The sequence below is a fragment of the Hemitrygon akajei genome, chromosome 22 (genome assembly GCF_048418815.1).
Source record: "Hemitrygon akajei chromosome 22, sHemAka1.3, whole genome shotgun sequence".
Taxonomy (NCBI): domain Eukaryota; kingdom Metazoa; phylum Chordata; class Chondrichthyes; order Myliobatiformes; family Dasyatidae; genus Hemitrygon; species Hemitrygon akajei.
The window spans coordinates 3,838,647-3,854,701 of NC_133145.1; positions in this window are offsets into that span (position 1 = coordinate 3,838,647).

Here is a 16,055-nt window from a genome sequence, read left to right on the forward strand (position 1 = left end):
TTCATCCCAACCATAATCCCCACATCTAACAGCTCATCCCAAACTTAATCCCCACATCTCACAGCTGATCCCAACCATAATCCCCACATCTCACAGTTCACCCCAACCATAATCCCCAAATCTCACTGTTCATCCCAACCTTAATCCCTACATTTCACAGTACGTCCCAGCCACAATCCCCACATCTCACAGCTCATCCCAACCATAATCCCCACATCTCACAGCTCATCCAAACCATAATCCCCACATCTCACAGCTCATCCCAAACACAATGCCCAAATCTCACAGTTCATCCCAACCATAATCCCCACATCTCACAGTACATCCCAACCATAATCCCCACATCTCACAGTTCACCCCAACCATAATCTCCACATGCACAGTTCATCCCAACCATAATCCCCACATCTCACAGCTCATCCCAACCATAATCCCCACATCTCACAGTTCACCCCAACCATAATCCCCACATCTCAAACCCCGTTCCGACCATAATCCCCACATCTCACAGCTCATCCCAACCATAATCCCCACATCTCACAGCTCATCCCAACCATAATCCCCACATCTCACAGTTCAGCCCAACCATAATCCCCACATCTCACAGTTCACCCCAACCATAATCTCCACATGCACAGTTCACCCCAACCATAATCTCCACATGCACAGTTCATCCCAACCATAATCCCCACATCTCACAGCTCATCCCAAACATAATCCCCAAATCTCACAGCTCATCCCAACCATAATCCCCACATCTCACAGTTCATCCCAACCATAATCCCCACATCTAACAGCTCATCCCAAACTTAATCCCCACATCTCACAGCTGATCCCAACCATAATCCCCACATCTCACAGTTCACCCCAACCATAATCCCCAAATCTCACTGTTCATCCCAACCTTAATCCCTACATTTCACAGTACGTCCCAGCCACAATCCCCACATCTCACAGCTCATCCCAACCATAATCCCCACATCTCACAGCTCATCCAAACCATAATCCCCACATCTCACAGTTCACCCCAACCATAATCCCCACATCTCTCAGCTCACCCCAACCATAATCCCCACATCTCACATCTCTCCCCAACCATAATCCCCACATCTCACAGCTCATCCCAACAATAATCCCCACATCTCAGAGCTCATCCCAGCCACAATCGCCACATCTCACATCTCAAGCACCCATCCTCCCCACAACTCACAACTCATCCCGAACCTTAATCCCCACATCTCACACGTCAACCACAACAACAATACCAGATCTCTCCCCACAACCCAATCCATCAATATGGTATCTCACACCTCATCCCAAACATAATCCCCACATCTCACAGTGCACCCCAACCATAATCCCCACATCTCAAACCCCGCTCCGACCATAATCCCCACATCTCACAGCTCATCCCATAATCCCCACATCTCACAGTTCAGTCCAACCAAAATCCCCACATCTCACAGCTCACCCCAACCATAATCCCCACATCTCACAGTTCACCCCAACCATAATCTCCGCATGCACAGTTCATCCCAACCATAATCCCCACATCTCACAGCTCATCCCAACCATAATCCCCACATCTCACAGTTCACCCCTACCATAATCCCCACATCTCAAACCCCGCTCCGACCATAATCCCCACATCACACAGCTTATTCCAACCATAATCCCCACATCTCACAGCTCATCCCAACCATAATCCCCACATCTCACAGTTCAGCCCAACCATAATCCCCACATCTCACAGCTCACCCCAACCATAATCCCCACATCTCACAGTTCACCCCAACCATAATCTCCACATGCACAGTTCATCTCAACCATAATCCCCACATATCACAGCTCATCCCAAACATAATCCCCACATCTCACAGTTCACCCCAACCATAATCCCCACATCTCTCAGCTAACCCCAACCATAATCCCCACCTCACAGCTCACCCCAAACATAATCCCCAAATCTCACAGTTCATCCCTACCTTAATCCCTACATTTCACAGTACATCCCAGCCACAATCCCCACATCTCACAGTTCATCTCAACCGTAATCCTCACATCTCACAGTTCACCCCAACCATAATCCCCACATCTCACAGCTCATCCCAAACACAATGCCCAAATCTCACAGTTCATCCCAACCATAATCCCCACATCTCACAGCTCACCCCAACCATAATCCCCACATCTCACAGCTCACCCCAACTATATTCCCCACATCTCTCAGCTCATCCCAACCATAATCCCCACATCTCACAGTTCATCTCAACCGTATTACCCACATCTCACAGCTCACCACAACCATTATCCCCACATCTCACAACTCAACCCAACTACAATCCCCACAACTCACACCTCCTCCCAACCATAATCCCCATGTCTCAAGGTGCACCCCAACCATAATTCCCACATCTCACAGCTCATCCCAGCAAAAATCGCCACATCTCACAGTTCACCCCCAGAATCCACACCTCTCACAGCTCACCCCAACGATAATCCCCACATCTCACAGTTCACCCCAACCATAATCCCCACATCTCTCAGCTCACCCCAACCATAATCCCCACATCTCACAGCTCACCCCAACCATAATCCCCACATCTCTCAGCTCACCCCAACCATAATTCCCACATCTCACAGCTCATCCCAGCAAAAATCGCCACATCTCACAGTTCACCCCCAGAATCCACACCTCTCACAGCTCACCCCAACGATAATCCCCACATCTCACAGTTCACCCCAACCATAATCCCCACATCTCTCAGCTCACCCCAACCATAATCCCCACATCTCACAGCTCACCCCAACCATAATCCCCACATCTCACAGCTGACCCCAACCATAATGGCCACCTCTCACAGTTCACCCCAACCATAATCCCCAAATCTCACAGTTCATCCCAACCTTAATCCCTACATTTCACAGTACATCCCAGCCACAATCCCCACATCTCTCAGCTCACCCCAACCATAATCCCCATATCTCACAGCTCACCCCAACCATAATCCCCACATCTCACAGTTCACCGCAACCATAATCCCCACATCTCACAGTTCACCCCAACCATAATCCCCACATCTCACAGCTCACCCCAACCATAATCCCCACATCTAACAGTTCACCGCAACCATAATCCCCACATCTAACAGTTCACCCCAACCATAATCCCCACATCTCACAGTTCACCCCAACCATAATCCCCACATCTCACAGTTCACCGCAACCATCATCCCCACATCTCACAGCTCATCCCAACCGTAATCCCCACATCTCACAGCTCATCCCAACCGTAATCCCCACATCTCACAGTTCATCTCAACCGTAATCTCCACATCTCACAGCTCACCCCAACCATTATCCCCACATCTCACAACTCAACCCAACTAAAATCCCCACAACTCACACCTCCTCCCAACCATAATCCCCACATCTCACAGCTCATCCCAACCATAATCCCCACGTCTCAAAGTTCTCCCCAACCATAATCGCAACATCTCACAGCTCATCCCAACCATAATCCCCACATCTCACAGTTCAGCCCAACCATAATCCCCACATCTCACAGCTCATCCCAACCATAATCACCACATCTCTCAGCTCACCCCAACCATAATCCGCACATCTCACAGCTCATCCCAACCATAATCCCCACATCTCACAGTTCACCCCAAGCATAATCCCCACATCTCTCAGCTCACCCCAACCATAATCCCCACATCTCACAGTTCACCCCAACCATAATCCCCACATCTCAAACCCCGCTCCGACCATAATCCCCACATCTCAGAGCTCATCCCAACCATAATCCCCACATCTCACAGCTCATCCCAACCATAATCCCCACATCTCACAGTTCAGCCCAACAATAATCCCCACATCTCACAGCTCACCACAACCATAATCCCCACATCTCACAGTTCACCCCAACCATAATCTCCACATGCACAGTTCATCCCAACCATAATCCCCACATCTCACAGCTCATCCCAAACATAATCCCCAAATCTCACAGCTCATCCCAACCATAATCCCCACATCTCACAGTTCATCCCAACCATAATCCCCACATCTAACAGCTCATCCCAAACTTAATCCCCACATCTCACAGCTGATCCCAACCATAATCCCCACATCTCACAGTTCACCCCAACCATAATCCCCAAATCTCACTGTTCATCCCAACCTTAATCCCTACATTTCACAGTACGTCCCAGCCACAATCCCCACATCTCACAGCTCATCCCAACCATAATCCCCACATCTCACAGCTCATCCAAACCATAATCCCCACATCTCACAGCTCATCCCAAACACAATGCCCAAATCTCACAGTTCATCCCAACCATAATCCGCACATCTCACAGTACATCCCAACCATAATCCCCACATCTCACAGTTCACCCCAACCATAATCTCCACATGCACAGTTCATCCCAACCATAATCCCCACATCTCACAGCTCATCCCAACCATAATCCCCACATCTCACAGTTCACCCCAACCATAATCCCCACATCTCAAACCCCGTTCCGACCATAATCCCCACATCTCACAGCTCATCCCAACCATAATCCCCACATCTCACAGCTCATCCCAACCATAATCCCCACATCTCACAGTTCAGCCCAACCATAATCCCCACATCTCACAGTTCACCCCAACCATAATCTCCACATGCACAGTTCACCCCAACCATAATCTCCACATGCACAGTTCATCCCAACCATAATCCCCACATCTCACAGCTCATCCCAAACATAATCCCCAAATCTCACAGCTCATCCCAACCATAATCCCCACATCTCACAGTTCATCCCAACCATAATCCCCACATCTAACAGCTCATCCCAAACTTAATCCCCACATCTCACAGCTGATCCCAACCATAATCCCCACATCTCACAGTTCACCCCAACCATAATCCCCAAATCTCACTGTTCATCCCAACCTTAATCCCTACATTTCACAGTACGTCCCAGCCACAATCCCCACATCTCACAGCTCATCCCAACCATAATCCCCACATCTCACAGCTCATCCAAACCATAATCCCCACATCTCACAGTTCACCCCAACCATAATCCCCACATCTCTCAGCTCACCCCAACCATAATCCCCACATCTCACATCTCTCCCCAACCATAATCCCCACATCTCACAGCTCATCCCAACAATAATCCCCACATCTCAGAGCTCATCCCAGCCACAATCGCCACATCTCACATCTCAAGCACCCATCCTCCCCACAACTCACAACTCATCCCGAACCTTAATCCCCACATCTCACACGTCAACCACAACAACAATACCAGATCTCTCCCCACAACCCAATCCATCAATATGGTATCTCACACCTCATCCCAAACATAATCCCCACATCTCACAGTGCACCCCAACCATAATCCCCACATCTCAAACCCCGCTCCGACCATAATCCCCACATCTCACAGCTCATCCCATAATCCCCACATCTCACAGTTCAGTCCAACCAAAATCCCCACATCTCACAGCTCACCCCAACCATAATCCCCACATCTCACAGTTCACCCCAACCATAATCTCCGCATGCACAGTTCATCCCAACCATAATCCCCACATCTCACAGCTCATCCCAACCATAATCCCCACATCTCACAGTTCACCCCTACCATAATCCCCACATCTCAAACCCCGCTCCGACCATAATCCCCACATCACACAGCTTATTCCAACCATAATCCCCACATCTCACAGCTCATCCCAACCATAATCCCCACATCTCACAGTTCAGCCCAACCATAATCCCCACATCTCACAGCTCACCCCAACCATAATCCCCACATCTCACAGTTCACCCCAACCATAATCTCCACATGCACAGTTCATCTCAACCATAATCCCCACATATCACAGCTCATCCCAAACATAATCCCCACATCTCACAGTTCACCCCAACCATAATCCCCACATCTCTCAGCTAACCCCAACCATAATCCCCACCTCACAGCTCACCCCAAACATAATCCCCAAATCTCACAGTTCATCCCTACCTTAATCCCTACATTTCACAGTACATCCCAGCCACAATCCCCACATCTCACAGTTCATCTCAACCGTAATCCTCACATCTCACAGTTCACCCCAACCATAATCCCCACATCTCACAGCTCATCCCAAACACAATGCCCAAATCTCACAGTTCATCCCAACCATAATCCCCACATCTCACAGCTCACCCCAACCATAATCCCCACATCTCACAGCTCACCCCAACTATATTCCCCACATCTCTCAGCTCATCCCAACCATAATCCCCACATCTCACAGTTCATCTCAACCGTATTACCCACATCTCACAGCTCACCACAACCATTATCCCCACATCTCACAACTCAACCCAACTACAATCCCCACAACTCACACCTCCTCCCAACCATAATCCCCATGTCTCAAGGTTCACCCCAACCATAATTCCCACATCTCACAGCTCATCCCAGCAAAAATCGCCACATCTCACAGTTCACCCCCAGAATCCACACCTCTCACAGCTCACCCCAACGATAATCCCCACATCTCACAGTTCACCCCAACCATAATCCCCACATCTCTCAGCTCACCCCAACCATAATCCCCACATCTCACAGCTCACCCCAACCATAATCCCCACATCTCTCAGCTCACCCCAACCATAATTCCCACATCTCACAGCTCATCCCAGCAAAAATCGCCACATCTCACAGTTCACCCCCAGAATCCACACCTCTCACAGCTCACCCCAACGATAATCCCCACATCTCACAGTTCACCCCAACCATAATCCCCACATCTCTCAGCTCACCCCAACCATAATCCCCACATCTCACAGCTCACCCCAACCATAATCCCCACATCTCACAGCTGACCCCAACCATAATGGCCACCTCTCACAGTTCACCCCAACCATAATCCCCAAATCTCACAGTTCATCCCAACCTTAATCCCTACATTTCACAGTACATCCCAGCCACAATCCCCACATCTCTCAGCTCACCCCAACCATAATCCCCATATCTCACAGCTCACCCCAACCATAATCCCCACATCTAACAGTTCACCGCAACCATAATCCCCACATCTCACAGTTCACCGCAACCATAATCCCCACATCTCACAGTTCACCCCAACCATAATCCCCACATCTCACAGCTCACCCCAACCATAATCCCCACATCTAACAGTTCACCGCAACCATAATCCCCACATCTAACAGTTCACCCCAACCATAATCCCCACATCTCACAGTTCACCCCAACCATAATCCCCACATCTCACAGTTCACCGCAACCATCATCCCCACATCTCACAGCTCATCCCAACCGTAATCCCCACATCTCACAGCTCATCCCAACCGTAATCCCCACATCTCACAGTTCATCTCAACCGTAATCTCCACATCTCACAGCTCACCCCAACCATTATCCCCACATCTCACAACTCAACCCAACTAAAATCCCCACAACTCACACCTCCTCCCAACCATAATCCCCACATCTCACAGCTCATCCCAACCATAATCCCCACGTCTCAAAGTTCTCCCCAACCATAATCGCAACATCTCACAGCTCATCCCAACCATAATCCCCACATCTCACAGTTCAGCCCAACCATAATCCCCACATCTCACAGCTCATCCCAACCATAATCACCACATCTCTCAGCTCACCCCAACCATAATCCGCACATCTCACAGCTCATCCCAACCATAATCCCCACATCTCACAGTTCACCCCAAGCATAATCCCCACATCTCTCAGCTCACCCCAACCATAATCCCCACATCTCTCAGCTCACCCCAACCATAATCCCCACATCTCTCAGCTCACCCCAACCATAATCCCCACATCTCACAGATCATCCCAGACACAATCGCCACATCTCACAGTTCACCCCAACCATAATCCCCACATCTCTCAGCTAACCCCAACCATAATCCCCACATCTCACAGCTCACCCCAACCATAATCCCCAAATCTCACAGTTCATCCCTACCTTAATCCCTACATTTCACAGTACATCCCAGCCACAATCCCCACATCTCACAGTTCATCTCAACCGTAATCATCACATCTCACAGTTCACCCCAACCATAATCCCCACATCTCACAGCTCACCCCAACCATAATGCCCACATCTCTCAGCTCACGGCAACCATAATCCCCATATCTCACAGCTCACCCCAACCATAATCCCCACATCTCACAGTTCACCGCAACCATAATCCCCACATCTCACAGCTCACCCCAACCATATTCCCCACATCTCACAGCTCATCCCAACCGTAATCCCCACATCTCACAGCTCATCCCAACCGTAATCCCCACATCTCACAGTTCACCCCAGCCATAATCCCCACATCTCACAGCTCATCCCAATCACAATGCCCAAATCTCACAGTTCATCCCAACCATAATCCCCACATCTCACAGCTCACCCCAACCATAATCCCCACATCTCACAGCTCACCCCAACTATATTCCCCACATCTCTCAGCTCATCCCAACCATAATCCCCACATCTCACAGTTCATCTCAACCGTATTACCCACATCTCACAGCTCACCACAACCATTATCCCCACATCTCACAACTCAACCCAACTACAATCCCCACAACTCACACCTCCTCCCAACCATAATCCCCATGTCTCAAGGTTCACCGCAACCATAATTCCCACATCTCACAGCTCATCCCAGCAAAAATCGCCACATCTCACAGTTCACCCCCAGAATCCACACCTCTCACAGCTCACCCCAACGATAATCCCCACATCTCACAGTTCACCCCAACCATAATCCCCACATCTCTCAGCTCACCCCAACCATAATCCCCACATCTCACAGCTCACCCCAACCATAATCCCCACATCTCTCAGCTCACCCCAACCATAATTCCCACATCTCACAGCTCATCCCAGCAAAAATCGCCACATCTCACAGTTCACCCCCAGAATCCACACCTCTCACAGCTCACCCCAACGATAATCCCCACATCTCACAGTTCACCCCAACCATAATCCCCACATCTCTCAGCTCACCCCAACCATAATCCCCACATCTCACAGCTCACCCCAACCATAATCCCCACATCTCACAGCTGACCCCAACCATAATGGCCACCTCTCACAGTTCACCCCAACCATAATCCCCAAATCTCACAGTTCATCCCAACCTTAATCCCTACATTTCACAGTACATCCCAGCCACAATCCCCACATCTCACAGCTCACCACAACCATATTCCCCACATCTCACAGCTCATCCCAACCATAATCACCACATCTCACAGTTCATCCCAACCATAATCCACACATCTCACAGCTCACCCCAACCATAATGCCCACATCTCTCAGCTCACCCCAACCATAATCCCCATATCTCACAGCTCACCCCAACCATAATCCCCACATCTAACAGTTCACCCCAACCATAATCCCCACATCTCACAGTTCACCGCAACCATAATCCCCACATCTAACAGTTCACCGCAACCATAATCCCCACATCTAACAGTTCACCCCAACCATAATCCCCACATCTCACAGTTCACCCCAACCATAATCCCCACATCTCACAGTTCACCGCAACCATCATCCCCACATCTCACAGCTCATCCCAACCGTAATCCCCACATCTCACAGCTCATCCCAACCGTAATCCCCACATCTCACAGTTCATCTCAACCGTAATCTCCACATCTCACAGCTCACCCCAACCATTATCCCCACATCTCACAACTCAACCCAACTAAAATCCCCACAACTCACACCTCCTCCCAACCATAATCCCCACATCTCACAGCTCATCCCAACCATAATTCCCACGTCTCAAAGTTCTCCCCAACCATAATCGCAACATCTCACAGCTCATCCCAACCATAATCCCCACATCTCACAGTTCAGCCCAACCATAATCCCCACATCTCACAGCTCATCCCAACCATAATCACCACATCTCTCAGCTCACCCCAACCATAATCCGCACATCTCACAGCTCATCCCAACCATAATCCCCACATCTCACAGTTCACCCCAAGCATAATCCCCACATCTCTCAGCTCACCCCAACCATAATCCCCACATCTCACAGTTCACCCCAACCATAATCCCCACATCTCAAACCCCGCTCCGACCATAATCCCCACATCTCAGAGCTCATCCGAACCATAATCCCCACATCTCACAGCTCATCCCAACCATAATCCCCACATCTCACAGTTCAGCCCAACAATAATCCCCACATCTCACAGCTCACCACAACCATAATCCCCACATCTCACAGTTCACCCCAACCATAATCTCCACATGCACAGTTCATCCCAACCATAATCCCCACATCTCACAGCTCATCCCAAACATAATCCCCAAATCTCACAGCTCATCCCAACCATAATCCCCACATCTCACAGTTCATCCCAACCATAATCCCCACATCTAACAGCTCATCCCAAACTTAATCCCCACATCTCACAGCTGATCCCAACCATAATCCCCACATCTCACAGTTCACCCCAACCATAATCCCCAAATCTCACTGTTCATCCCAACCTTAATCCCTACATTTCACAGTACGTCCCAGCCACAATCCCCACATCTCACAGCTCATCCCAACCATAATCCCCACATCTCACAGCTCATCCAAACCATAATCCCCACATCTCACAGCTCATCCCAAACACAATGCCCAAATCTCACAGTTCATCCCAACCATAATCCCCACATCTCACAGTACATCCCAACCATAATCCCCACATCTCACAGTTCACCCCAACCATAATCCCCACATCTCAAACCCTGTTCCGACCATAATCCCCACATCTCACAGCTCATCCCAACCATAATCCCCACATCTCACAGTTCACCCCAACCATAATCCCCACATCTCAAACCCTGTTCCGACCATAATCCCCACATCTCACAGCTCATCCCAACCATAATCCCCACATCTCACAGCTCATCCCAACCATAATCCCCACATCTCACAGTTCAGCCCAACCATAATCCCCACATCTCACAGTTCACCCCAACCATAATCTCCACATGCACAGTTCACCCCAACCATAATCTCCACATGCACAGTTCATCCCAACCATAATCCCCACATCTCACAGCTCATCCCAAACATAATCCCCAAATCTCACAGCTCATCCCAACCATAATCCCCACATCTCACAGTTCATCCCAACCATAATCCCCACATCTCACAGTTCACCCCAACCATAATCTCCACATGCACAGTTCATCCCAACCATAAAACCCACATCTCACAGTTCACCCCAACCATAATCTCCACATGCACAGTTCATCCCAACCATAATCCCCACATCTCACAGCTCATCCCAACCATAATCCCCACATCTCACAGTTCACCCCAACCATAATCCCCACATCTCAAACCCCGCTCCGACCATAATCCCCACATCTCACAGCTCATCCCAACCATAATCCCCACATCTCACAGTTCATCTCAACCGTAATCCCCACATCTCACAGTTCATCTCAACCGTAATCCCCACATCTCACAGCTCACCCCAACCATTATCCCCACATCTCACAACTCAACCCAACTACAATCCCCACAACTCAAACCTCATCCCAACCATAATCCCCACATCTCACACCTCCTCCCAACCATAATCCCCACGTCACAAAGTTCACCCCAACCATAATCCCAACATCTCACAGCTCATCCCAGCCACAGTCGCCACAACTCACAGTTCACCCCCAGAATCCTCACCTCTCACAGCTCACCCCAAGCATAATCCCCATATCTCACAGCTCATCCCAACCATAATCCCCACATCTCACAGTTCACCCCCACCATAATCCCCACATCTCACAGCTCATCACAACCATAATCCCCACATCTCACAGTTCACCCCAACCATTATCCCCACATCTCACATCTCACCCCAACCATAATCCCCACAACTCTCAGCTCACCCCAACCATAATCCCCACATCTCACAGCTCATCACAACCAAAATCCCCACATCTCACAGCTCATCCCAACCATAATCTCCACATGCACAGTTCATCCCAACCATAATCCCCACATCTCACAGTACATCCCAACCATAATCCCCACATCTCACAGTTCACCCCAACCATAATCTCCACATGCACAGTTCATCCCAACCATAATCCCCACATCTCACAGCTCATCCCAACCATAATCCCCACATCTCACAGTTCAGCCCAACCATAATCCCCACATCTCACAGCTCACCCCAACCATAATCCCCACATCTCACAGCTAACCCCAACCATAATCTCCACATGCACAGTTCATCCCAACCATAATCCCCACATCTCACAGTTCACCCCAACCATAATCTCCACATGCACAGTTCATCCCAACCATAATCCCCACATCTCACAGCTCATCCCAACCATAATCCCCACATCTCACAGTTCACCCCAACCATAATCCCCACATCTCAAACCCCGCTCCGACCATAATCCCCACATCTCACAGCTCATCCCAACCATAATCCCCACATCTCACAGTTCAGCCCAACCATAATCCCCACATCTCACAGTTCACCCCAACCATAATCTCCACATGCACAGTTCACCCCAACCATAATCTCCACATGCACAGTTCATCCCAACCATAATCCCCACATCTCACAGCTCATCCCAAACATAATCCCCACATCTCACAGCTGATTCCAACCATAATCCCCACATCTCACAGTTCACCCCAACCATAATCCCCAAATCTCACTGTTCATCCCAACCTTAATCCCTACATTTCACAGTACGTCCCAGCCACAATCCCCACATCTCACAGCTCAACCCAACTACAATCCCCACAACTCACACCTCCTCCCATCCATAATCCCCACGTCTCAAGGTTCACCCCAACCATAATTCGCACATCTCACAGCTCATCCCAGCAAAAATCGCCACATCTCACAGTTCACCCCCAGATTCCCCACCTCTCACAGCTCACCCCAACCATAATCCCCACATCTCACAGCTCATCCCAACCATAATCCCCACATCTCACAGCTCACCCCAACCATAATCCCCAAATCTCACAGTTCATCCCTACCTTAATCCCTACATTTCACATCTCACCCCAACCATAATCCCCACATCTCACAGCTCACACCAACCATATTCCCCACATCTCACAGCTCATCCCAACCGTAATCCCCACATCTCACTGCTCATCCCAACCATAATCCCCAAATCTCACAATTCATCTCAACCGTAATCCCCACATCTCACAGTTCACCCCAACCATAATCCCCACATCTCTCAGCTCACCCCAACCATAATCCCCACATCACACAGCTCACCCCAACCATAATGGCCACATCTCTCAGCTCACCCCAACCATAATCCCCATATCTCACAGCTCACCCCAAACATAATCCCCACATCTCACAGTTCACCGCAACCATAATCCCCACATCTCACAGCTCACCCCAACCATATTCCCCACATCTCACAGCTCATCCCAACCTTAATCCCCACATCTCACAGCTCATCCAAACCATAATCCCCACATCTCACAGTTCATCTCAACTGTAATCCCCACATCTCACAGTTCATCTCAACCGTAATCCCCACATCTCACAGCTCACCCCAACCATTATCCCCACATCTCACAACTCAACCCAACTACAATCCCCACAACTCAAACCTCATCCCAACCATAATCCCCACATCTCACACCTCCTCCCAACCATAATCCCCACGTCACAAAGTTCACCCCAACCATAATCCCAACATCTCACAGCTCATCCCAGCCACAGTCGCCACAACTCACAGTTCACCCCCAGAATCCTCACCTCTCACAGCTCACCCCAAGCATAATCCCCATATCTCACAGCTCATCCCAACCATAATCCCCACATCTCACAGTTCACCCCCACCATAATCCCCACATCTCACAGCTCATCACAACCATAATCCCCACATCTCACAGTTCACCCCAACCATTATCCCCACATCTCACATCTCACCCCAACCATAATCCCCACAACTCTCAGCTCACCCCAACCATAATCCCCACATCTCACAGCTCATCCCAACCAAAATCCCCACATCTCACAGCTCATCCCAACCATAATCTCCACATGCACAGTTCATCCCAACCATAATCCCCACATCTCACAGTACATCCCAACCATAATCCCCACATCTCACAGTTCACCCCAACCATAATCTCCACATGCACAGTTCATCCCAACCATAATCCCCACATCTCACAGCTCATCCCAACCATAATCCCCACATCTCACAGTTCAGCCCAACCATAATCCCCACATCTCACAGCTCACCCCAACCATAATCCCCACATCTCACAGCTCATCCCAACCATAATCCCCACATCTCACAGTTCACCCCAACCATAATCCCCACATCTCAAACCCCGCTCCGACCATAATCCCCACATCTCACAGCTCATCCCAACCATAATCCCCACATCTCACAGCTCATCCCAACCATAATCCCCACATCTCACAGTTCAGCCCAACCATAATCCCCACATCTCACAGTTCACCCCAACCATAATCTCCACATGCACAGTTCACCCCAACCATAATCTCCACATGCACAGTTCATCCCAACCATAATCCCCACATCTCACAGCTCATCCCAAACATAATCCCCAAATCTCACAGCTCATCCCAACCATAATCCCCACATCTCACAGTTCATCCCAACCATAATCCCCACATCTAACAGCTCATCCCAAACTTAATCCCCACATCTCACAGTTCATCCCAACCATAATCCCCACATCTCACAGTTCATCCCAACCACAATCCCCACATCTCACAGTTCACCCCAACCATAATCCCCAAATCTCACTGTTCATCCCAACCTTAATCCCTACATTTCACAGTACGTCCCAGCCACAATCCCCACATCTCACAGCTCATCCCAACCATAATCCCCACATCTCACAGCTCATCCAAACCATAATCCCCACATCTCACAGTTCACCCCAACCATAATCCCCACATCTCACAGCTCATCTCAACCATAATCCCCACATCTCACATTTCACCCCAACCATAATCCCCACATCTCTCAGCTCACCCCAACCATAATCCCCACATCTCACATCTCTCCCCAACCATAATCCCCACATCTCACAGCTCATCCCAACAATAATCCCCACATCTCAGAGCTCATCCCAGCCACAATCGCCACATCTCACATCTCAAGCACCCATCCTCCCCACAACTCACAACTCATCCCGAACCTTAATCCCCACATCTCACACGTCAACCACAACAGCAATACCAGATCTCTCCCCACAACCCAATCCATCAATATGGTATCTCACACCTCATCCCAAACATAATCCCCACATCTCACAGTGCACCCCAACCATAATCCCCACATCTCAAACCCCGCTCCGACCATAATCCCCACATCTCACAGCTCATCCCATAATCCCCACATCTCACAGTTCAGTCCAACCAAAATCCCCACATCTCACAGCTCACCCCAACCATAATCCCCACATCTCACAGTTCACCCCAACCATAATCTCGACATGCACAGTTCATCCCAACCATAATCCCCACATCTCACAGCTCATCCCAACCATAATCCCCACATCTCACAGTTCACCCCAACCATAATCCCCACATCTCAAACCCCGCTCCGACCATAATCCCCACATCACACAGCTTATTCCAACCATAATCCCCACATCTCACAGCTCATCCCAACCATAATCCCCACATCTCACAGTTCAGCCCAACCATAATCCCCACATCTCACAGCTCACCCCAACCATAATCCCCACATCTCACAGTTCACCCCAACCATAATCTCCACATGCACAGTTCATCTCAACCATAATCCCCACATATCACAGCTCATCCCAAACATAATCCCCACATCTCACAGTTCACCCCAACCATAATCCCCACATCTCTCAGCTAACCCCAACCATAATCCCCACATCTCACAGCTCACCCCAACCATAATCCCCAAATCTCACAGTTCATCCCTACCTTAATCCCTACATTTCACAGTACATCCCAGCCACAATCCCCACATCT